Source organism: Globicephala melas, chromosome 3 (assembly GCF_963455315.2).
Source record: "Globicephala melas chromosome 3, mGloMel1.2, whole genome shotgun sequence".
NCBI classification, from domain to species: Eukaryota; Metazoa; Chordata; class Mammalia; order Artiodactyla; family Delphinidae; genus Globicephala; species Globicephala melas.
Genome location: NC_083316.1, coordinates 46,982,115 through 47,006,202, shown reverse-complemented (window position 1 = coordinate 47,006,202; position 24,088 = coordinate 46,982,115). Strand labels below are relative to the sequence as shown.

General features: G+C 39.9%; 1 protein-coding gene across 3 annotated transcripts in view; it reads left to right on the top strand.

The window, feature by feature from the left end:
• The window catches only part of PDE4D (phosphodiesterase 4D), a 1,450,167-nt gene that overhangs the window by 157,508 nt on the left and 1,268,571 nt on the right, over positions 1 to 24,088 (top strand). The window contains exon 2 of one of the 3 annotated variants that reach the window (XM_060295795.1): positions 22,678 to 22,823. The exons of the other annotated variants lie outside the window; for them this stretch is intronic. The gene's annotated coding sequence lies outside the window, so the exon portion shown is untranslated. The remainder of the gene's footprint in view (positions 1 to 22,677; positions 22,824 to 24,088) is intronic. 3 annotated transcript variants of the gene reach the window in all.

The window sequence follows — 24,088 nt, the reverse complement described above, 5'->3', positions numbered from 1 at the left end:
TCAATGGAAAGTTGTCACACCAGGTGTGGCTGGGTGCAGCTGACAACTCTCTTGGTGCATTGAGGAAGCTGGTGGAAGTTTGGGGCAGGCGAGTCTGGGTTTTGCGTACTCCTCTGTCATTAGGTTTGGTGGGTACCAATTTTGCATTCGCCTAGTGTTTCCTGTGGAGGAAATGGTGCATAAGCAAACATGAATCTGTGTTATGCCCAGACTGTTCCCTAATGTATCAATTGCACTGGAACAAACTCATGTTCTCCAAACAGCAGTTTAGCGAAAATGGCAATCATTGATTTCTTCTGTGATCCAAGTATTTTATTTAAAATATTTTGCAATACGGTGAGGTCTTAGATTCCAGGATTGCAAAGGGTCCATTGAGCAAAAAAGGTCAGAAACCCCTGCTCCAACAGACCCTTTTCCTTCACCCAGCTCAAATACCTGTAACTCCTTTACGGAGCCCCTTCCATCCCCTGTATCGCTCCCCTCCCCCTCCCCCTCCCTTCCCCCATCTATTGTATAATCGTTTCTACCTCCTTAGTGCTTACTGGCATTATTTAAACCACAGAGAACTTAATTACAGTCTGTTTTGTATTGTTATTTTGTGTCCTTTCCCTCCATAACTGTATTTTAATCTTAAAGATAGAGACCATATGCTTTCTCTTTTCATTCATTTTAGTGTTTTAGAAATTTATTGTGTCAGTTTTCATTGAATGAATTACCAAAATAACATTATTCAGCCTAGGAAGGTAAAGGAAAGCAGAAACTGTAATAATTAGTGGTTCAGTATTGTTAATTGTTAATGAGAGCAGAATGGGAGTGGGCAGAGCACCCTTGTCTTCTAAGCACTCAGGATAGAAGCAAACCGATGAAAGGACAGTGTTTATTGTGCTAAGAATACACTGTATGAGGCATTCATGGCAAGAATTCTAACTGCTTAGAGGTGCTCCTGGGAGAGACTGTGGGGCTCTTGCCCTGAAATCCTTTTCATCTAGAGTAGAATCTCCTTCCTTTGTTTGGTTGAAAACTCTGCCACGTTTAAAGGTAGCAGAGATAGAGTAGATGCTTTTGGCATTTTAGGTCTTTAAATAATACTTTGCTGAAGCCCCACATTAGTAAGTCAGCCGCAGGGTTGGAACCCATATTTGGAACATTCTGAGCCTCCACGTAGGCTTGTTCAGTGTCCTTATGTTAGGCTGACAAGGTTTGGAGCTAAAACTAAGAAGGAAGCCAACACTGCAGCAGAAGCCTCTTCCAGACCCACTGTGCTAGTTTTGAACCAAGGCATTTTCTGTCCGCAGCCATATGCAGTGTGAACGGGCCACAGATGTATGTCAAATGAGTGGGTGAAATAACGTTTGGTGGGAAATGATGACAGTTTTATGGCATTAGTCCTTGGAGCCCCAGGTGCACTTATTCATCCTTCATGTATTTTAAGCTTTCAGCCTTGGGGTTATTTCAGCAGGTTAGCATTTGTATTTTCAAGATGAGCCCTGCAGTGAATCAGCGAGGAGAACGAGTCATCCATGCAACTGGGAGAGGAGAAGAGAGATTCCTTATTGAGAGATCAATGCGATTGCGATGATGCAACCAAGGAGACGGTCACAGCTTTCTGTCTTCCCATTTGAGCATCCAGTTCGCTGACCTTACCGCCCTGGTCTGGAGCCAACCGTGGCTTGGGCAGATTGTACCATGCTCTGTATACAGCCCTAGAACACCAGGACCCTGTACCTAGTGGACCCTGACACAGACCATGAGTTATAATTTATGAGCTCAGAGTATCCCGCCCCCGACTTTTGTGTTGGGGATTTTTACTCTTCTCTTTCTGCCTAGTTAATGAATCATATGTCTCCTTGACAGTGAGGATCCTTTTGTTTAAGTGAGTCAGGGCTATATCTATATATAGCCACTGAATTGGCTGTTTAAAAATTTGCTGTTGTTATTCATTTGAATAAATATATTTTGGACAATTATTTGGCTATAAAGAGCCTTTGGATGATACCGATTTTTTCTTGTAATTTTCCTGGTATTATTTCTCAGACTTAGCCTTAGGTTTCTGAAACTTTTCCCACCTTTAAAATTATACTAAATATTATACAAGGTTGTTATGCAAAGCATGAGTAGCAGTAGCTGAAATATTTATTTAAGTCCACACACTGACTAACAGCAATCCTAGTGAATACAGTTTAGGGAAGAATGCATTTTTTTTAATCCAAAGAATATTATGGGATATACAGAACAATGAGCAAGCATGTCAAGACCTTGGACTTGTTAGAGATTCAGAGTGAGTTTCAAACAAGAAAAGGAAAGAAAACAAGCAGCATTCCTATAAAATAGCTATAGGAGTAAGGTTGCTCAGGGAGGAAGATTGTTTAAAAAACACGACTGGTGAAATAATCTGGTGGAAAGACCGTCTCTTGAAAATTCTTTTATTCCTGTAGCATTTATTTCCAAATTGTACTGGGCTTAGACTTGGGCAAGAGAGTCCCCTGCCTGACCCAGCTTGTTAGAGGACTCCTTTTCTGATCACACCATTCCCCACTGAGTAAAGATTCTGCTGGGCCAAGGAATCATGTCCTTCCCTTTTATAGACCATGGTCAGGGCATCTGAATGCTGGCATTTCCTGCTCAAATGGCCCTAAGCTAAGACCCATGTCTGTCCTCCAGAGGGCAGGTTGAATTTCATACAAGCGTTGGCCAAAGGCAGCTGTTTGCAGGGGCAGGGAATATGAATGGCTGCCAGACCACAGTGTCCATACGTGTGCTTGTAAATTCCAGTGAAGAAAGGAGTCGGTGCAGAGGGAAACAAGATGGGCTAGAGCCTGGGGGATGGGGGGGTCCAGCTCTTGCTGAACCACTACCTTCTCGTGCAGAACCTTCCCTAGGTGCTTTGCACACACTATCTCATTCAATCCTGCAAAACGCTTCAGGGTAGTGTTTTATCCTCACATTATGGGTATGAGGTTGTGGGGAGTTAAGGGACTAACCCAAGGCCACTGAATTATTAAGAAGTTGAACCAGGATTTAAACCTCATGTGATAAGGTTCCAAAGTGCATGTTTGTTTCCACTTTGTTAGGTTGCCTGTTAACAACACCTTTGCTTTTACACTTTCCTCGTTCTTCCCAGACCTTGGCACATAATGATATGCAATAAATGTTTGTTGAGTAACTAAGATAGTAGAACAAAATATTCGTTCACCTTTACTATTAATGGGATACAGAGTATAATTATGGTGTAGATGAGAAATTCCAGGTAAAATGTGCTGAAGGAGACATTTCACTCCTGATCTATCTCTGCTGTTAACTGTGTTGACCTTACCTAGACGCTGTGGCTGTACTGAGCTTAATGACCTTGCTTACCTTTCCACTAGTCGGCTCAGTAACTTGCTGCAGAATTTCTGGCTAGCATGGACTCAAATGGCCAGAAAGAACTTTTATTAGAAAATAGTAACACCATGTATGTTGTAGTCCTTTTCTTTCTTTCCTTACAGTGACACAAAACTCTGGGTATTAAGGTGATGCAAGAGAGGTTGTCAGAATGCCTGCCCCTCATAGATCCATTGGTGTGGTCCCTCTGTTGGTAGATCCCCATTCTTGGCTTTCCTGTGCCGTGGTTATTCCCCGGCGCAGCTGCTCCTGCTGCTACATCCTGGAACATTCAGCTGTGCTGGCCCTCGGCTTTGTCTTTCCTTGTGCTCCCTTCCCACTTCTCTGAGATGCCAAGACCATTCTCTGCTATTGGCAGAAAGCCCTGGACCACTTTCCTAACTCCTGCTCTGGACTAGTTTTGGTATTTTCCCCATTTGTTCCCATCTGTACACTTAATTATTTTGGCTGATTTATCTGTATGCCTTGCTAGACTATAGCCCCATTTGAGGGCAGGTTTTGTGTCTCTCTTATTTATCATTGAATTGCCACATCTAACACAATACTAGGCACATGGGAAGTACTGAATACATTTTTGTAGAATGACTGAACTGCCATCATAATTGAGTCATTACATATTTTTTCAAAGAAGTTCTAGCATTAGGTATCAGATCAAGGATTTCTTTCATGGAAAGCTTATAGTCTCCTCTAGAGCATAATTGCATCTACTTGCTTGGAAGACTCACCTCGAGTGTGGTCACCAGGTACCCCCAAAGTGACTCGCTACTTCTAGGACCCTCCCCTTTCTCTCAAGAGACAGCCAAACTAATTCTTCTCAGAAAGAGTGATTAAAACCTCATCAAACCTCAGAAAAGTTCTATTTACTTATCCAGGTGCTGACAACAGAATCCCCATTGTATCCCCTCCTGACTCCATTTATTCAGTCACTGTGAAGAGGGTTAAATCACCCATGTCTCTCAGTGACTAGGGCTAGATAGCCTGCTGGGTGAACTGTTTTCTAAAACCATAACTCTGAATCCTAACACTCACTCGGCAGGATTTAACTTTTGTGCAATAAAGCTAGTGACCATTGCTTGAGTTTGGAGAAAGGATTCTTTCATCATAATGCTCATAATCATCATTATTTTAACTTTTGCTTTCATATTTTAAAAATTGTATTTATATAAGCTATTCTATTATATTTCACAGGAATATAGAAAAATATGGAAATCATGTGTTCAATATGATGAATTTTCATATAGTGACCACATCCATGTAGCTTCCAACCATATTATGAGCACCCCAGAGATCTCCCTCAAACTTCCTTCCATTTCTATCCCCCAAATGGGAATGTTGTCTGACAAATTTTTTTAATTTTTATTTTATATTATTTTATTTTTTTACACAGGTATGCAATAGATTGAAACACATAAAAACTGAAAACTGTTCAAATATTTTTCTTAAAATCACAAGAAATTAAATAGTGAAGTACAAACTGGGGAATACTCCAAATATAGCAGATGAATATATATTACCCTTACATTATTTTTTTTTCACACACACACATGTATTTTATTTTTACAGGAGATAAATAAACTGACACCAAGCATTGTAAATGGATGACCACAACAAAAGCAACAATGATTGCAATTACCAAACATGAAACCCACTCATACTATGTCATAATATTGACATTCAGTCCAGTGATCCTCCACTGTAACAGCTCCTTTACTTTGCAGTGAAAATTGATTTGTATAGTTTGTGCCTCTGAGTCCTTGTGGGATTTTTTTTTTAATTCAAACAGAAAGTCACAGAAATTATAATCATCCTCATCAGTTCACTCAGTCCCATGTAATTAATTTTTTTTCATCTTGATCTTTTGTTAGCACTTTTATGAATTCATCAGTTTTCCATTAGAGTTCTGAAAATGCTTATTCATTCAGTTCAGCAGTATACTCAGTTACCAGAAACCTGTACTTGTCAGTCTTTTCCATGAATTCCTTGAAGGTGAAACCTTTTTATAGGAACATTTTCGCAAAAGCATCAGAGTACACCCAGAACTGTCTGTAAATGACAAAAGACTTAAAAATGACCATGGTTAAAGATTTGCTGAAAGTTCATAATAATACAATTGACAAGGAAATTTAGTTATTTCTGAGATATACATTTTAAAGTAATAACTGGAATTATGACTTACAACATTATACCAGAACATATAAGATTTTTAGAAGTTTCATGTAATGTCTGAAACATTTATATTAACATATTTCCATACAAATAACCCAAAGAAAGTTTAGTATTAGTTGTTTTTTTGTTTGTTTGTTTGTTTTTTATACTGTAGGTTCTTATTAGTCATCAATTTCATACACATCAGTGTATACATGTCAATACCAATCGCCCAATTCAGCACACCATCATCCCCACCCCACCACGGTTTTCCCCCCTTGATGTCCATACGTTTGTTCTCTACAACTGTGTCTCAACTTCTGCCCTGCAAACTGGTTCATCTGTACCATTTTTCAAGGTTCCACATACATGCGTTAATATACGATATTTGTTTTTCTCTTTCTGACTTACTTCACTCTGTATATGACAGTCTCTAGATCCATCCACATCTCAACAAATGACCCCATTTCGTTCCTTTTTATGGCTGAGTAATATTCCATTGTATATATGTACCAAATCTTTATCCATTCGTCTGTTGATGGGCATTTAGGTTGCTTCCATGACCTGGCTATTGTAAATAGTGCTGCAATGAACATTGGGGTGTATGTGTCTTTTTGAATTATGGTTTTCTCTGGGTATATGCCCAGTAGTGGGATTGCTGGATCATATGGAAATTCTATTCGTAGTTTTTTAAGGCACCTCCATACTGTTCTCCATAGTGGCTGTATCAATTTACATTCCCACCAACAGTGCAAGAGGGTTCCCTTTTCTCCACACCCTCTCCAGCATTTGTTGTTTGTAGATTTTCTGATGATGCCCATTCTAACTGGTGTGAGGTGATACCTCATTGTAGTTTTGATTTGCATTCCTCTAATAATTAGTGATGTTGAGCAGCTTTTTATGTGCCTCTTGGCCATCTGTATGTCTTCTTTGGAGAAATGTCTATTTAGGTCTTCTGCCCATTATTGGATTGGGTTGTTTCTTTAATATTGAGCTGCATGAGCTGTTTATATATTTTGGAGATTAATCCTTTGTCCATTGATTCGTTTGCAAATATTTTCTCCCATTCTGAGGGTTGTCTTTGCGTCTCGTTTACGGTTTCCTATGCTTTGCAAAAGCTTTGAAGTTTCATAAGGTCCCACTTGTTTATTTTTGTTTTTATTTCCATTACTGTAGGAGGTAGATCAAAAAAGATCTTGCTGTGATTTATGTCAAAGAGTGTTCTTCCTATGTTTTCCTCTAAGAGTTTTATAGTGTCTGGTCTTACATTTTGGTCTCTAATCCATTTTGAGTTTATTTTTGTGTATGCAGTTAGGGAGTGTTCTAATTTCATTCTTTTACATGTAGCTGTCCAGTTTTCCCAGCACCACTTATTGAAGAGACTGTCATTTCTCCATTATATATCCTTGCCTCCTTTGTCATACATTAGTTGACTGTAGGTGCGTGGGTTTATCTCTGGGCTTTCTATCTTGTTCCGTTGATCTATGTTTCTGTTTTTGTGCCAGTACCATATTGTCTTGATTACTGTAGCTTTGTAGTGTAGTCTGAAGTCAGGGAGTCTGATTCCTCCAGCTCCGTTTTTTCCCCTCAAGACTGCTTTGGCTATTCGAGGTCTTTTGTGTCTCCATACAAATTTTAAGATGATTTGTTCTAGTTCTGTAAAAAATGTCATTGGTAATTTCATACGGATTGCATTGAATCTGTATATTGCTTTGGGTAGTAGAGTCATTTTCACAATATTGATTCTTCCAGTCCAAGAACTTGATATATCTCTCCATCTGTTGGTATCATCTTTGATTTCTTTCATCAGTGTCTTATAGTTTTCTGCATACAGGCCTTTTGTCTCCCTAGGTAGGTTTATTCCTAGGTATTTTATTCTTTTTGTTGCAGTGGTAAATGGGAGTGTCTCCATAATTTCTCTTTCAGATTTTTCATCATTAGTGTATAGGAATGCAAGAGATTTATGTGCATTAATTTTGTATCCTGCAACTTTACCCAATTCATTGATTAGCTCTAGTAGTTTTCTTGTGGCATTTTTAGGATTTTCTATGTATAGTATCATGTCATCTGCAAACAGTGAGAGTTGTACTTCTTCTTTTCCAATTTGTATTCCTTTTATTTCTTTTTCTTCTCTGATTGCCATGGCTAGGACTTCCAAACCTATCTTGAATAATAGTGGTGAGAGTGGACATCCTTGTCTCGTTCCGGATCTTAGAGGAAATGCTTTCAGTTTTTCACCATTGAGAAATATGTTTGCTGTGGGTTTGTCGTATATGGCCTTTATTATGTTGAGGTAGGTTCCTTCTCTGCCCACTTTCTGGAGAGTTTTTGTCCTAAATGGGTGTTGAATTTTGTCAAAAGCTTTTTCTGCATCTATTGAGATGATCATATGGTTTTTATTCTTCAATTTGTTAATATGGTGTATCACATTGATTGATTTGTGTATGTTGAAGAATCCTTGCATCCCTGGGATAAATCCCACTTGATGATGGTGTATGATCCTTTTTATGTGTTGTTGGATTCTGTTTGCCAGTATTCTGTTGAGGATTTGTGCATCTATATTCATGAGTGATATTGGTCTGTAATTTTCTTTTTTTGCAGTATCTTTCTCTGGTTTTGGTATCAGGGTGATGGTGGCCTTGGAGAATGAGTTTGGGAGTGTTCCTTCCTCTGCAATTTTTTGGAAGAGTTTGAGAAGGATGAGTGTTGTTTCTTCTCTAAATGTTTGATAAAATTTACCTGTGAAGCCATCTGGTCCTGGACTTTTGTTTGTTGGAAGATTTTTAATCACACTTTCAATTTCATTACTTGTGATTTGTCTGTTCATATATTCTGTTTCTTCCTGGTTCAGTCTTGGAAGGTTATACCTTTGTAAGAATTTGTCCATTTCTTCCAGGTTGTCCATTTTATTGGCATAGAGTTGCTTGTCGTAGTCTCTTAGGATGCTTTGTATTTCTGCGTTGTCTGTTGTAACTTCTCCTTTTTCATTTCTAACTTTATTGATTTGAGTCCTCTCCCTGTTTTTCTTGATGAGTCTGGCTAACGGTTTATCAATTTTGTTTATGTCCTCAAAGAACCAGCTTTTAGTTTTATTGATCTTTGCTATTGTTTTCTTTGTTTCTATTTCATTTATTTCTGCTCTGATCTTTATGATTTCTTTCCTTCTGCTAACTTTGGGTTTTCTTTGTTCTTCTTTCTCTAGTTCCTTTAGGTGTAAGTTTAGATTGTTTACTTGAGATTTTTCTTGTTTCTTGAGGTAGGCTTGTATAGCTATAAACTTCCCTCTTAGAACTGCTTTTGCTGCATCCCATAGGTTTTGGGTCGTCGTGTTTCCATTGTCATTTGTCTGTAGGTATTTTTTGATTTCCTCTTTGATTTCTTCAGTGATCTCTTGGTTATTTAGTGATATATTGTTTAGCCTCCATGTGTTTGTGTTTTTTTCCCTGTAATTCATTTCTAATCTCATAGCATTGTGGTCAAAAAAGATGCTTGATATGATTTCAGTTTTCTTAAATTTACTGAGGGTTGATTTGTGACCCAGTATGTGATCTATCCTGGAGGATGTTCCATGCGCACTTGAGAAGAAAGTGATCTGCTGTTTTTGGATGGAATGTCCTATAAATATCAATTAAATCTATCTGGTCTATTGTGTCATTTAAAGCTTCTGTTTCCTTATTTATTTTCATTTTGGATGATCTGTCCATTGGTGTAAGTGAGGTGTTAAAGTCCCCCACTATTATTGTGTTGCTGTCAATTTCCTCTTTTATAGCTGTTAGCAGTTGCCTTATGTATTGAGGTGCTCCTATGTTGGGTGCATATATATTTATAATTGTTATATCTTTTTCTTGGATTGCTCCCCTGATCATTGTGTAGAGTCCTTCCTTGTCTCTTGTAACATTCTTTATTTCAAAGTCTATTTCATCTGATATGAGTATTACTCCTTCAGCTTTCTTTTGACTTCCATTTGCATGGAATATCTTTTTCCATCCCCTCACTTTCAGTCTGTATGTGTCCGTAGGTCTGTAGTGGGTCTCTTGTATACAGCATATATATGGGTCTTGTTTTTGTATCCATTCAGCAAGCCTGTGTCTTTTGGTTGGAGCATTTAATAAATTCACATTTAAGGTAATTATCAATATGTATATTCCTGTGACCATTTTCTTAATTGTTTTGGGTTTGTTTTTGTAGGTCCTTTTCTTCTCTTGTGTTTCCCATTTAGAGAAGTTCCTTTAGCATTTGTTGTAGAGCTGGTTTGGTGGTTCTGAATTCTCTTAGCTTTTGCTTGTCCATAAAGCTTTTGATTTCTCTATTGAATCTGAATGAGATCTATGCCTGGTAGAGTAATCTTGGGTGTAGGTTCTTCTCTTTTATCACTTTATGTATATCATGCCACTCCCTTCTGGTTTGTAGCGTTTCTGCTGAGAAATCAGCTTTTAACCTTATGGGAGTTCCCTTGTATGTTATTTGTCATTTTTCCCTTGCTGCTTTCAACAATTTTTCTGTGTCTTTAATTTTTGCCAATTTGATTACTATGTGTCTTGGCGTGTTTCTCCTTGGGTTTATCCTGCATGGGACTCTCTGCGCTTCCTGGAGTTGGGTGACTATTTCCTTTCCCATGTTAGGGAACTTTTCGACTATAATCTCTTCAGATATTCTCTCGGGTCCTTTCTCTCTCTCTTCTCCTTCTGGGACACGTATAATGCAAATGTTGTTTCGTTTAATGTTGTCCCAGAGGTCTCTTAGGCTGTCTTCATTTCTTTTCATTCTTTCTTCTGTATTGTCTTCCGCAGCAATGAATTCCACCATTCTGTGTTCCAGGTCACTTATCCATTCTTCTGCCTCAGTTATTCTGCTACTGATTCCTTCTAGTGTAGTTTTCATTTCAGTTATTGTATTGTTTATCTCTGTTTGTTTGTTCTTTAATTCTTCTAGGTATTTTTTAAACATTTCTTGCATCTTTTCGATCTTCGCCTCCATTCTTTTTCCGAGGCCCTGGATCATCTTCACTATCATTATTCTGAATTCTTTTTCTGGAAGGTTGCCTATCTCCACTTCATTAAGTTGTTTTTCTGGGGTTTTATCTTGTCCCTTCACCTGGTACATAGCCCTCTGCCTTTTCATCTTGTCTATCTTTCTGTGAACGTGGTTTTTGTTCCACAGGCTGCAGGATTGTAGTTCTTCCTGCTTCTGCTGTCTGCCCTCTGGTGGATGAGGCTATCTAAGAGGCTTGTGTGGGTTTCCTGATGGGAGGGACTGGCAGTGGGTAGAGCTGGGTGTTGCTCTGGTGGGCAGAGCTCAGTAAAACTTTAATCCGCTTGACTGCTGATGGATGGGGCTGGGTTCCCTCCCTGTTGGTTGTTTGGCTTGAGGCAACCCAACACCAGAGCCTACCTCGGCTCTTTGGTGGGGCTAATGGCAGACTCTGGGAGGGCTCACGCCAAGGAGTACTTCCCAGAACTTCTGCTGCCAGTGTTCTTGTCTCCACGGTGAGCCACAGCCACCCCCCACCTCTGCAGGAGACCCTCCAACACTAGCAGGTAGGTCTGGTTCAGTCTCCCCTGGGGTCACTGCTCCTTCTCCTGGGTCCCGATGCACACACTGCTTTGTGTGTACCCTCCAAGAGTGGAGTCTCTATTTCTCCCAGTCCTTGCAATCAAATCCCGCTAGCCTTCAAAGTCTGATTCTCTAGGAATTCCTCCTCCCATTTCCAGACCCCCAGTTTGGGAAGCCTGACGTGGGGCTTAGAACCTTCGCTCCAGTGGGTGGACTTCTGAGGTATAAGTGTTCTCCAGTCTGTGAGTCACCCACCCAGCAGTGATGTGATTTGATTTTGCTGTGATTACACCCCTCCTACTGTCTCATTGTGGCTTCTCCTTTGTCTTTGGATGTGGGGTATCTTTTTTGGTGAGTTCCAGTGTCTTCCTGTCGATGATTGTCCAGCAGCTAGTTGTGATTCTGGTGTTCTTGCCAGAGGGAGTGAGAGCACATCCGTCTACTCTGCCATCTTGGTGCCTCCCTCTGTCTGACGAATTTTTAAACTTTGACAAATGGAGTTATTCATTATACATTCTGTTATGACTGACAATTAAGTCACCATTGTTTTTGTGACTATACTGCTGTATATAACAGTAGCTTGTTGCTTTTCGTTGCTGTATAGTATTCCACTATATGTTTTATATACCACAGTTTATGTATCCATTCTTCTGTTGATGGAGATTTGAGTTATTTACAGCTTGGGGCAATTACAAATAATGCTGCTATATACTTTTTATTTGGCTCACATGTACACAGTTTTGGGGGCATATACCAGGGAATGGAAGAGCTGAGACAAAGATATGCATATATTCAGATTTAGTGGATTCTATCAAGTGGTTTTTTCAGTGTAGGATTTATAAATGAAGGATAAAGAAGACATTATCGGGGTTTCCCTGGTGGAACAGTGGTTAAGAATCTGCCTGCGAGTGCTGGGTACATGGGTTCGATCCCTGGGCCAGGAAGATCTCAACATGCTGTGAAGCAACTAAGCCCGTGTGCCACAACTACTGAGCCTGTGCTCTAGAGCCTGCTAGCCACAACTACTGAGGCCGCATGCCGCAACTACTGAAGCCTGTGCACCCAGAGCCTGTGCTCTGCAACAAGAGAAACTACTGCAGTGAGAGCCCTGCGCACTGCAACATAGAAGAGCCCCCACTCACCTCAGCTAGAGAAAGCCCACACACAGCAACGAAGACCCAACGCAGCCATAAATAAATAAGTTAATCAATTAATTAAAAAAGAAGACCTGATAACTCTTAAGACTTCCCAGGGAGATAGGAAACTTCTGGAAAAGAACTATCTAAGAAACAGTTGTTTGGGCTATATGTTTTGGTTTAATGTTAATGCAGTCTAAGCTTGAACAACTTTAAATATGACCTAAGCCTGTAAGGTAAAGATAGAAGCCGAAGTTATAAAGATACAGTATAGCTGATGGCAAAATAACCTAATAGCTATTAGTGGGTAAGAAATACCTATGGGGCTTCCCTGGTGGCGCGGTGGTTGAGAATCCGCCTGCTGATGCAGGGGACACGGGTTCGTGCCCCAGTCCGGGAGGATCCCACATGCCGCGGAGCGGCTGGGCCCGTGAGCCATGGCCGCTGAGCCTATGCGTCCAGAGCCTGTGCTCGGCAACGGGAGAGGCCACAGCAGTGAGAGGCCCGCATAACGCTAAAAAAAAATGAAATAAAATAAAATAAATACCTATGAGTTATTTAATCAGTTAAAGCTTCATTTATGAGAAAACAGCTCTGGGAAGACTTCTTGTTTAAGAAAATCACAATAATAAATATTAGTACTAAATGGGATGATAATGAAATATTATAAAGTTAAAAAAATTATGTACAAGATGAAATGTGTTAGGCTGAAATGGGGTCATGTGATTGATATTTCTCCTTATTTAATTATTTAAATTTTCTGATGGTCTCGGAGAGCAATTTCTGAATTTAGCTGGCCAGTTTTTAGGAAAGCATATAGTAAAACCTAAATTGCTGAATTAAAGTTTTCAGTGTTATCTCTGAGTTTAGGCAAGTCTTTCCTCTTATCTTCACGTTTACCTTTAACGGAGAGCCAGGGGCATTTATCAGAATGGTTAAATAAGAAATAACATCAACATCAAATGCTGGCAAGTATGCAGAAACACTGAGTTACTCATGTGTGGCTACTGGGACTGTAAAATGGTAGAGCCACTCTGGAAAAGAGTTTGGTTCTTTCTTTGAAAACTAAACATGTAACTACTAAAGCATGCAGCAAATGCACTTCTGGGCATTTATCCCAGAGATATGAAGATTTCTAGTTCACACAAATACTTGTACGTGAAGGGTGATAGCAGCTTTATTTGTAATAGCCTAACAACTGGAAACAACCCAGATATCTTTTGATGAGCGAATGGTTAAACACACTGTGGTACATCCATACCATGGAATATTACTCAGCAATAAAAAGGAATGAATTATCAAAATACACAACAGCCTAGATGAATCTCCAGAGAATTAAACTGAGTGAAAAAAATCCAATTTTAAAGGATTACATACTATATGACTCAATTTATATTTGTTGAAATGACAAAATTATGAAATGGAAGACAGATGAGTGGAGATTAGTAGCTGGCAGGTGTTAAGGGAGAGAGCTGGGTGTGGCTATGAAAGAGTAACCTGGGAGATCCTTTTGGTGATGAACTGTTTTGTATCTTGACTTAGTGTTAGTATTCTGATAGTGATTTTGTTACCTCTGGGGAAAACTAGGTGAAGGATCAACTGGATCTGTATGATTCCTTTGAACTCCATGTGAATCTACAATTATCTCAAAAATTAATTAAGGAGAAAGAGAGTCAGGAAGTGCTCTACCCCGTTTCTCTTAGGTCAGTTCTTTTCATAATTACCCATTCATGTCGCACCTGTTATAGACTGTTCCAGAGGAAAGCCATTGCTCCCTGCCTCCCATTAGAGAAAACATTAATCATTGAAACAGTCATCTATCAAAGGTTCTGGTATTCTTTGTTCATGCCAAATTTCAAGGAGCCATTAGTTCATATTCTTTGGCCTGCAGAGATACCTACATATCAGGTAGGAATCTTAGGTCTTTAGAAGAAATATATCTGAACTGCAGCTAAATAAATGGACAGAAGGCTAAGGTGATTTTCTTCCCCATAATTACTTTTCTTCTGGCCCCAAAGAACCTGTCTGACCAGTCATTAAAGTCTAAGAAGTTTGCCCATTGTTCAGTTCCTATTCGACTTAGATTGTCCAGGGATCAGCTTAGGGAATGGTAAAGGTAATGTAAGGAATCTTCGTGGGAATAAAATGATTGGGACTTTTTGTCTGTTTGCTTTTAAGGCTTAGAATATAATATTCACTGCCTAGTTGCTTTTTGTAATGCTATAACTGATATATCCTGGGGAGCCTCACTATGTTTTTTCAGTTTTTTTCTGGCCCATAGGTTATCATCTCTGTGGGTTTTCTACTTTAAGCTGTCTCTTTTAGTATGTGTAAATAAGTTATATTTCTGCACACAAACCTAGAATATTATTACTTTCCTTGTAATTGCTTCTGCAGATTTGCCTTAATGGCAATTTTTGAAACTCAAGTGGTTTTTAAATGATAGCTAATCCTTATACATTATTTTGGAGTCAAGTAGGAAAGATAGGGAATTACTGAGTTTGAGTGTTGGGTATACCCAAGGAAGGTATATAATCTTAAGGAAACTTTTAGATTTGATTGTTAAGAGGGTTGGTATGAATTCCTATAGGCCCTCTGCAGAGCCTTTTTTTTTTTTTTTTTTTTTTGCGTACGCGGGCCTCTCACTGCTGTGGCCTCTCCCGTCGCGAAGCACAGGCTCCGGACGCGCAGGCTCAGCGGCCATGGCCCACGGGCCCAGCCGCTCCGCGGCATATGGGATCCTCCTGGACCGGGGCACGAACCCGCGTCCCCCGCATCGGCAGGCGGTCTCTCAACCACTGCGCCACCAGGGAAGCCCCTGCAGAGCCATTTTTTACCTTCAAATCTCAGCTGGGTTGTTACATCAAAGTATTATATCTCGGAAGGCTGTGACTTAAGCTAGGTGGGATGTTAGTTTCAGTTAACTTCCTTGGGAAAAGGCCACTTACCTGATGGCATTCCAGGTTGTCTCAGGGAGCCCTGCTGACTGTCTTGGTTTAGAGCATAAATCCCAATGTTCATTCTGTACGCCACATTGTTCTTTGACAGGGATGCTGGCACGTAGAGCTATGTGAAGGGACCATGATGTATACTCCCTCTGTGTGCAGAGTCTCAGAGGTGGTTCAAAGCAGTGTACCTTGTTTATTTGTTTGAAAATAATAATCTCCATGAGTATACCTTAGGTGTACCCTGAGGTATTAGAATTGCAAAACTAGGTTTCATAAGAATTATCTCACTTTATTCTCACAGTAACCATATGAGGTTGGGTATTATCACTCTCATTTTATAGAGGCTTAGTGAAACTAAGTAGTTTGTCTGTAATCACACAATTAGTAAGCCAGAATTTGGGTTTATAGATCTAATTGCACAGCCTACACGTTGAACCCAGCATCTTTGAGTCTGGGTCAACATTTCTTCCATCGTTTTAACAGACATGTTTTGAGTATATTTTAGGCACTGTGCTGGGTCCTGCGGATACAAAAATTAATGAACATAGTTCCTACAGTAGAGGTACTCCCACTATATTATGATAGATACTAGGTACATTGTAAAAAATGTTACAATATGAAGGTAATAACCCGTTGCAATAGAAAATTGGAACAAACACCATGAAAGTCAGGTACACGATACTACTAGAGAGAATAATAGGAGAGTTTGTAACTAGGCATTAACCAGGTAAATGATGGGGTGGTGAAGAAAAAAAGCTCCTTTAGCAGGTCAGGTCATTGAAATTCCAGGGGCTGAAGGGAAGGCCAGAGTGACCTCCGGGGAGAGGTGGAGGGAGAGAGCCCATTGGGGTAAGATTCTAGATGAGGTCTGAAAGACAGTCAAAGGCCAGACTAAGCAAGGCCTTCAGGTCCTAGTAAATATCTTTAATCTTAAGGGCAAAGGAGAGTCACTGAAAATATGTGAGTGATAAAGTTAGATTCGTGATTTAAACAGCTCCTTTCAGCTCAATGCAGACAGGATTGTCAGGCAGCCAAGGTGTACCTGGGGAAGACCAGTAGAAAATTGTAGAAGTTACAAGGCTAGATATGATAGAGCTTGGATTAAAGTGGTAGCTTGAAGATGAAGAGCAGGGGATGGGTTTCAGAAGTAGTTAGGAGGTGAAATGGGTGAAAATCAGTGATAGATTGAATATAGGGTCAGGAGAAGAAAAGTAAGTTGGATAGTTGGTGGCATCATTCAGTGAGATAGAGACACTGCAAGCAGGTGAGATTTGGGAGGCAGATTTCAAGTTCAATTCTGAACATGCTGGGTTTGGGGTGACTTTGAGACAAGCAGAAACTACAAGTTAACATTTCAATCTATATTTCTGGAGCCTAGAGGAGAGGCCTGGACTAGAATATACCTTGTGTATCATAAGTATGGAGGTGGTCAATGACATCATGATCATGGGTGCCATTGCCTAGAGAGCTACTAGGGAGTGACAAAAAAAAAGCAGAGCCTAGAACCAAGCCTTGAAGAACTTCATTTCATGGCTGTTTGAAGGAAGATCAACTTACAAAGGTTGTAGAAGAATATCACAAAAGATAGGAAGGAAACTACTAGTGTCATGAAAACAAAGGGAAGATATGCTTTGATGAAGATGGAGTGACCAGCAGAGTCAAGTAATGTGAGTTTGAAAAAGTCCTTTGGAGTTATTGGCATGGAAGTCACTGGTGATCTTAGTAAGAGCTGTTTTTTTTGTGGAAGGATGAGGAAAAAAGACAGATCGGAGCAGGGTGAAGAGTGAGTGAGGGTTGTGAAATTGGATACAGTCAAAAAAGATAAGTCTTATGAGAAGAGAACAGCAAATAGAACATGTAGGATTTGGGAAAGGTTATTTATATAAGATGGGAGAGACTTGAGTGTGTTTAAAAGTCAATGGTAAATATTTAATGAATAGGAAGCTGGCCGCTATTTGGGAGAGAAAAAGGATCATGAATAGTGTTGGCTCATGAGATGGGGAATAGACAGGAAAAGATTTGCAGAGATGTCCATGTTTGCGTGCTTGGTATGAAGAGGATGAGGGAGTTCCCCTCCTAGGAATTCTATTTTCCTGTAAAGCAAAAGGCAGTATCTTTGTCTGTGAGGGAGCAGGAAGGAGAGGTGGAGGTGTGAGGAGAGCTGAGAGAATTTGATATATGGTAATTGTGGAAAAGAGTGGGTGTGAGCTGGCTTGAGAAAAGTAGTGGAATTCCTGGTCACTGTTAAGGGCCCGTTCTCCAGAAGCTTGGGGATATTCATTTTCTTATGCTGTTATATAAACACTCCATGGTGTATCCATGTTTTATGAAAAATCCAAGTTAACGTCTGTATTGTATAAGTAAGAGGAAAGAATTTGACAAAGGTGGGAAGGATTTTTTTTTTAAGTGATTGATTTTCAGACTGTTTGGAGAGACTGGAAGGAGAATACTCATTTGAACATAAAAATGTAAATTTTAAAAGATCTCTGAATGTGTATATACTTATTAAGTGAACTGGCTGAGGGGAAATTTTCCTTTTTCACATGAGGAAAATTTACCAATTTATTTTGTTTAAACACTGAGGCCTGGGCTGAGTTAAACATTAGAGATTATTTTAAAAGGATATCAGGGTTTGCATAAAATGGTGCACTAAGTTTGCTGGGTTTTCATTTTTGCTGTTGATCCATTGATGTTAGGCCTCTGCAATTTTCCTACCCACTCAAGAAGACGAACAGATGCTTCTACGAATGTGAAACTAGCTCAGCAAATGGCGCCTCCTTTTCTAAATGTTTGTTTTTTGGCTGAGGAAGACAAGGGACAAACACCTGGAGATTAGAAATGTGTCTCTCATCACTAGAAATGCTTATTTTAATGTGTTGGCCTCAGTTGGCTAACGGCAACTGCCTAAGTGAGAAATTTCATTTCCTATGTATAGAGTGTGCTACCAGGTATCTTGGTGGGAGCACAGGAGCACATACAAAAGGATTTTGTTTTTCCTCTTGAAGAACTTTTTGTTTGGCCGGGGAGGGATTGTATTCATACAAAATTTATAAAAGAAACCTTTAGTAACTTCACAAACGCAGGTGTTTAAGGAGATGGGCGAAGGCTCAGAGTAAGAGAAGGAGCTCATAAAGGAAGGTTCAGGAATAAGAAGGATATCAGAGATCTAGCCTGAGTAAGGCTCAGATCTATCGACCGCTCCTCATACACTCTCAGGAGAATGTGGAGAATCACACTGCAAGCGTTAGATTGGGAAATATACAGGCTTCCCTTGGAGATATCGTGGGTTTGGTTCCAGACCACGGCAATAAAGTGAGTATCGCAATAAAGTGAGCCACACACATTTGTTTGTTTCTCAGTGCATAGAAAAGTTATATTTACATTTTCTAATAAGTGTATTAAGCGTGTGATAGCATTATGTCTAAAAAAACCCAATGTATACATCTTAATTAAAAAATACTTCATGGCTAAGAATCGCTAACCGTCATCTGAGCCTTCAGTGAGTCATAGTTTTCTGGCTGGTGGGGGGTCTTGCCTCAGTGTTGATGGCTGCTGACTGGTCAGGGTGGTGGTTGCTGAAGGCTGGGTGGCAGTGGCACTTTCTCAAAATACGACAACAGTGAAGTTTGCCCCAATGATCGACTCTTCCCTTCATGAACGTTTTCTCTGTAGCATGCAGTACTGTTTGATAGCATTTTACCCTTTAGAGTCAATCCTCTCAAACCCTGCTGCTGCTTTAGCAGCCAAATTTATTTAATACTGTAAATCCTTTGTTGTAATTTCAATAGTCTTCACCAGGAGTAGATTCCATCTCAAGAAACTACTTTCTTTGCTGATCCATAAGAAGCGATTCCTCGTCCGTTGAAGTTTTATCCGGAGATTGTAGTAATTCAGTCACATCTTCAGGCTCCACTTCTAATTCTAGTTCTCTTGCTGTTTCCACCACATCTGCAGTTACTTCCTCCACTGAAGTCTTGAACCCATCCAAGTCATCCATAAGGTTGGAATCAGCTTCTTCCAAACTTCTGTTAATGTTGATATTTTGACCTCTTCCCATGAATCACGAATGTTCTTAATGGCATCTAGAATGGTAAATCTTTTCCAGAAGGCTTTCTATTTAATTTGTACATATTCATCAGAGGAATCACTATCTATGGCAGTTACAGCCTCACAAAATGGTTATCTTAAATAAGACCTGAAAATCAAAGTTTCTCCTTGGTCCTTGGGCTGCAGAATCGATGTTGTGTTAGCAGGCATGAAAACAACATTAATCTTGTTGTACATCTCCATCAGAGCTCTTGGGTGACTAGGTGCTCAGTCACTGAGCAGTAATCTTTTACTTTTTTTTTTTTTTCGGTACGCGGGCCTCTCACTGTTGTGGCCTCTCCCGTTGCGGAGCACAGGCTCCAGACGTGCAGGCTCAGCGGCCATGGCTCACGGGCCCAGCCGCTCCGCAGCAAGTGGGATCTTTCCAGACCGGGGCACGAACCCACGTCCCCTGCATCGGCAGGCGGACTCTCAACCACTGCGCCACCAGGGAAGCCTGAGCAGTAATTTTTTGAAAGGAGTGGGTAATATTTTTCTGAGCAGTGGGTCTCAACAGTAGGCTTAAAACATTCAGTAAACCATGTTCTAAGTAGATGTGCTGTCATCCAGGTTTTGCAGTTCCATTTATACAGCACAGAGTAGATTTAGTGTAATTCTAAAGGGCCCTAGGATTTTCGGAAAGGGAAATGAGCATTGGCTTCAACTTAAAGTCACCAGCTCTATTAGCCCCTGACAAGAGAGTCAGCTTCTCCTTTGTAGCTTTGAAGCCAGGTGTTGGCTTCTCCCCTCTAGCTATGAAAGTCCTAGGTGGCATCTTCTTCTAATATAAGGCTGTTTCATCTCCATTAAAAATCTGTTGTTCAGTGTAGCCACCTTCATTAATGATCTTGGGTAGATCTTGGTAACTTTCTGCAGCTTCTGCATCAGCACTTGCTGCTTCACCTGGCACATTTGTTATGACGATGGCTTCTTTCCTTAAACCTCACGAGCCAATCTCTGCTAGCTTGAAACTTCTGCAGCTTCCTCACCTCTCTCAGCCTTCATAGAATTAAAGAGTCAGGGCCTTGCTCTGGATTAGGCTTTGGTTTAAGGTAATGCTGTGGCTGATTTGGTTTTCTATCCAGACCACTAAAACTTTCTCCATATCAGCAATAAGTCTGTTTCACTTTCCTATTATCTGCGTGTTCACTGGAGTAGCACTTTTAATTTCCTTCAAGAACTTTTCCTTTGCATTCACAGCTTGGTTAACTGTTGGCTCAGAATCTCCAGCTTTTAGCCTGTCTTGGCTTTCCACATGCCTTCCTCACTGAGCTTAATCATTTCTAGCTTTTGATTTAAAGAGAAAGATGTGCGACTCTTTCTTTCACTTGAACCCTTAGAGACCGCTGTAGGGTTATTAATTAGCCTAAATTCAATCTTGTGTCTCAGGGAATAGGGAGGCCTGGGGAGAAGGAGAGAGACAGGGGGACGGCCGGTCAGTGGAGTCAGAATGCACACAACATTTATATTAGATTAAGTTCACCATCTTATATGGGTGTGGTTCATGGCGCCCCAAAACCATTACAAGAGTAACACCAAAGATCACTGATCACTAATCACTGTAACAAGTATAATAATAATGCAGAAGTTTGAAATATTATGAGAATTTCCAAAAGGTGACATAGAGACATGAAGTGAGCAAATGCCCTTGGAAAAATGGTACCGATAGGCCAGGGTTGCCACAAACCTTCAATTTGAAAAAACTCAATATCTGCAAAGCAAAATAAAATGAGGTATGCCTATAGTTCAGCTGTGTGCCTGGGAAGATGTGGGTTTGTTTAGCATCTAGCCAGTCTGTGCTACATGCCCATTGGAGCATCACAGAAGAAATTTACTCCCTCTCCCTCAGTCATGGGCTCTTCAGACTCTAAGCCCTCTGTCCCCCAGGTTAGCCTCCTGATCAGTTCCACCAGGAATCATTCCTATGTGATCATTCCCAAAACTTCCACCACCCTGGCCATCATTTTTAGCGAACATTTTTGGTTTTTATTTTTCTTCTTGAAATGAGGTGTTCACAATGTAATTCTCTGGATGGGATCCAAAAAAGGCTGCTAAAGTGGGATTATTGTTTTGTTTGATTTAATAACTGTAAGGTCAAAGAGAGGGCCAATGTTGGGAAGACTTCCCATTGAGAGGCAGATAATGGAAATCCACAAAGAAGAGCATTTGAAGGATGAAGGGGGTCTCCAGGATGCCATTCCAATAGGGCAGCTGAATCAAGCATTAGTGGTTATAGATTATTCTTACCTACTTCTCAAGGAAGAAAAAAAGCACACACACTCACAAATCAACCAGTTCATTTCTATAAACCTTAATGTAAACTCAAGGAGAAGAAAGAAGTGCTCTCAAATAATATTACATTTGTGTTAGATTTTGGATTTAAATAGAAAAAAAAAACAACACCGTATTTAAAATCTTTTTAGGGGTTTCCCTGGTGGTGCAGTGGTTAAGAATCCACCTGCCAATGCAGGGGACACGGGTTTGAGCCCTGATCCAGGAAGATCCCACATGCCACAGAGCAACTAAGCCCGTGTGCCACAACTACTGAGCCTGCTTTCTAGAGCCCACAAGCCACAACTACTGAAGCCCGTGTGCCACAACTACTGAAGCCCGCACGCCTAGAGCCCATGCTCCACAACAAGAGAAGCCACCGCAATGAGAAGCCCGAGCACCACAACGAAGAGTAGCCCCTATTTGCCGCAACTAGAGAAAAGCCCGCGCACAGCAACGAAGACCCAATGCAGCCAAAAAAAAAAAACTTTTTATCATGATGTTAACCAGTCCACCAGTCTTACCTAGTGACCAAAGTGTTGTATTCAATAATCTAGCCAGTAATCAACATGGTTGTAGGATATATAACGAGTTAGCATTGCTTTGTGGGACTAAAAGTTGTCGCCTTACATTTTCACCTCCATTAGATGTGGCACCATCGATGTCTTACATTTCAACATATCCCAGTGGCCTGAGAGTCCTGGATATCTTCATCTAGTAACCCTATGAAGACAGAAAGAATGTATCTTTTCTTTTGCAATAGCTGTGCTTTCACTGTTCTCTGCTGAGAAATATTATAACCCCAAGCAAGTGTGCATTCTTATCGGAGTAAAGAATTGATTGAAAATAATTTATCTATTTCTAAATTTCAAGAAGAAGAGAGAAAGCCCATGGATCTTTCTCTGCATCTAATCTACCAATGTGCTTACCTATTTCAAATGTTTTTTCCTAAATTGATTTGTAACGTCAAGGTTTCAGACTACAGGTTTTCGTTTGTTCAATTGTTTATGGCTAGACTCGTGAACAGTGACTACCACACTTCTATTCTTCTATAAATGTGGTGCTCTTGGGTGTTGCCGTTGTAGGAAACTGAATTCATTGTAATTAGAATTCAAATTTAATTTCCTACTACAATTCCTGTCTCTTCTTGTCCCCAGGTTGTCTCTCAGGGGGAAGATGCTGAAGGAGGGCAAAAACAACATTTATCAATTTGTGTATTAGTGGCTTTTCTGCGGATTCTCCCCAAATAAGATTTAAGTGATATTAACGGATTCTCACCAAGCACTTTAGAATAAACAAAACAGTGAGTATCTAGGCAGAAAGCCATGTACTTTCAGATCTCAATATGTTTATAAGACATGAAGACAGAAACAACATAAATAGCTATTCTACTTGGTTGTCATCTGCCAAGTTACTATTTTTCAGAGAAGAGTTTAACCATAGCTACATCACTGAGAGGAAGAATGGTAGAATATTGAGGGCTAATGTTGATAATGGTGGGGTAGGTTTGTTACCTAGAAAATAAGATTGAGAGTCAAGGGGAATTTTCAATTTTGAATCCCTCAGCTCTGTCACAGGGCATTTGTTTTGCTGTCTGAATGCTCTTTGGGCATCTGGGAGAAAAATGGTTAAAAAGAATACAGATGCAGTTTTCTTCTTTGGCTCTTTCCATAGTACCATAATTATGAACCATGCTGAGTTATGGTGTAACATTCATTGGAGAGTATCCTAAACTGCACTTTGAACACATTTTGCATCTGTGGCATCTTTTAGAAACACAAGCCGTTGTGGGGTTTCTGGCTTTTCTTTTTATATGATGGGTTGATAATCTTATAACGGCATTAGTTTTGTGACCAATTACCAAAGATTTGTTATTATTATTATTTTTTTAAAAATTGGACTATTGTTAAATGTCTACAGCAAGGTTAAAACCAGCTCCAGATGAGTGTGGGATAGAATAGTTTAGAAACTTCCTCTCCTGGATATTTGGTACTGCAGAATTCAACAAGGAATATTGGACACTTCTCAAAATAAAATTAATTTAAATTCAGTTTCACAAAATGTTATATTATAGAACAAATTGAAAAAAAGAAGGTTAGTTGGAAAGTCAAACATGATAGAGTTTGGAAATTACTGGACTTTTGGATTTAAAAGTATTTCTCATATGTTGAGGCAGAATTTATATTCTCTTTTTCTCTATAGCATTTTATGAGATTAAATATTCCTTCTCTTCTACATAAATAGAATAGAAACATCTCTATTTTTTAAGTGTCGTGAAAACAAGAAATGACATCTGAACAAAAAGATTTCTTTATCGATTTCTCCTTGCTATATTATTTTGGTTAATTTTGGGGGGTATGATCTGTGGGGACATTGTGATTATTCTCTTTTCTAAGCTAGTGTGATGCTGGGACAGTGGCAAATGAGGGATGAGGAGGAAGGAAAAGGATGGAAGTGAAGACAGGGTTGATGCACATATGTGGTCCCAGGGGCATGGTCGATGAGCTGCTTGATTTCAAATGGTTGGTCTGGCTGAATTTGGAGGCTAGCCTCTGGAACTTTGCCTCT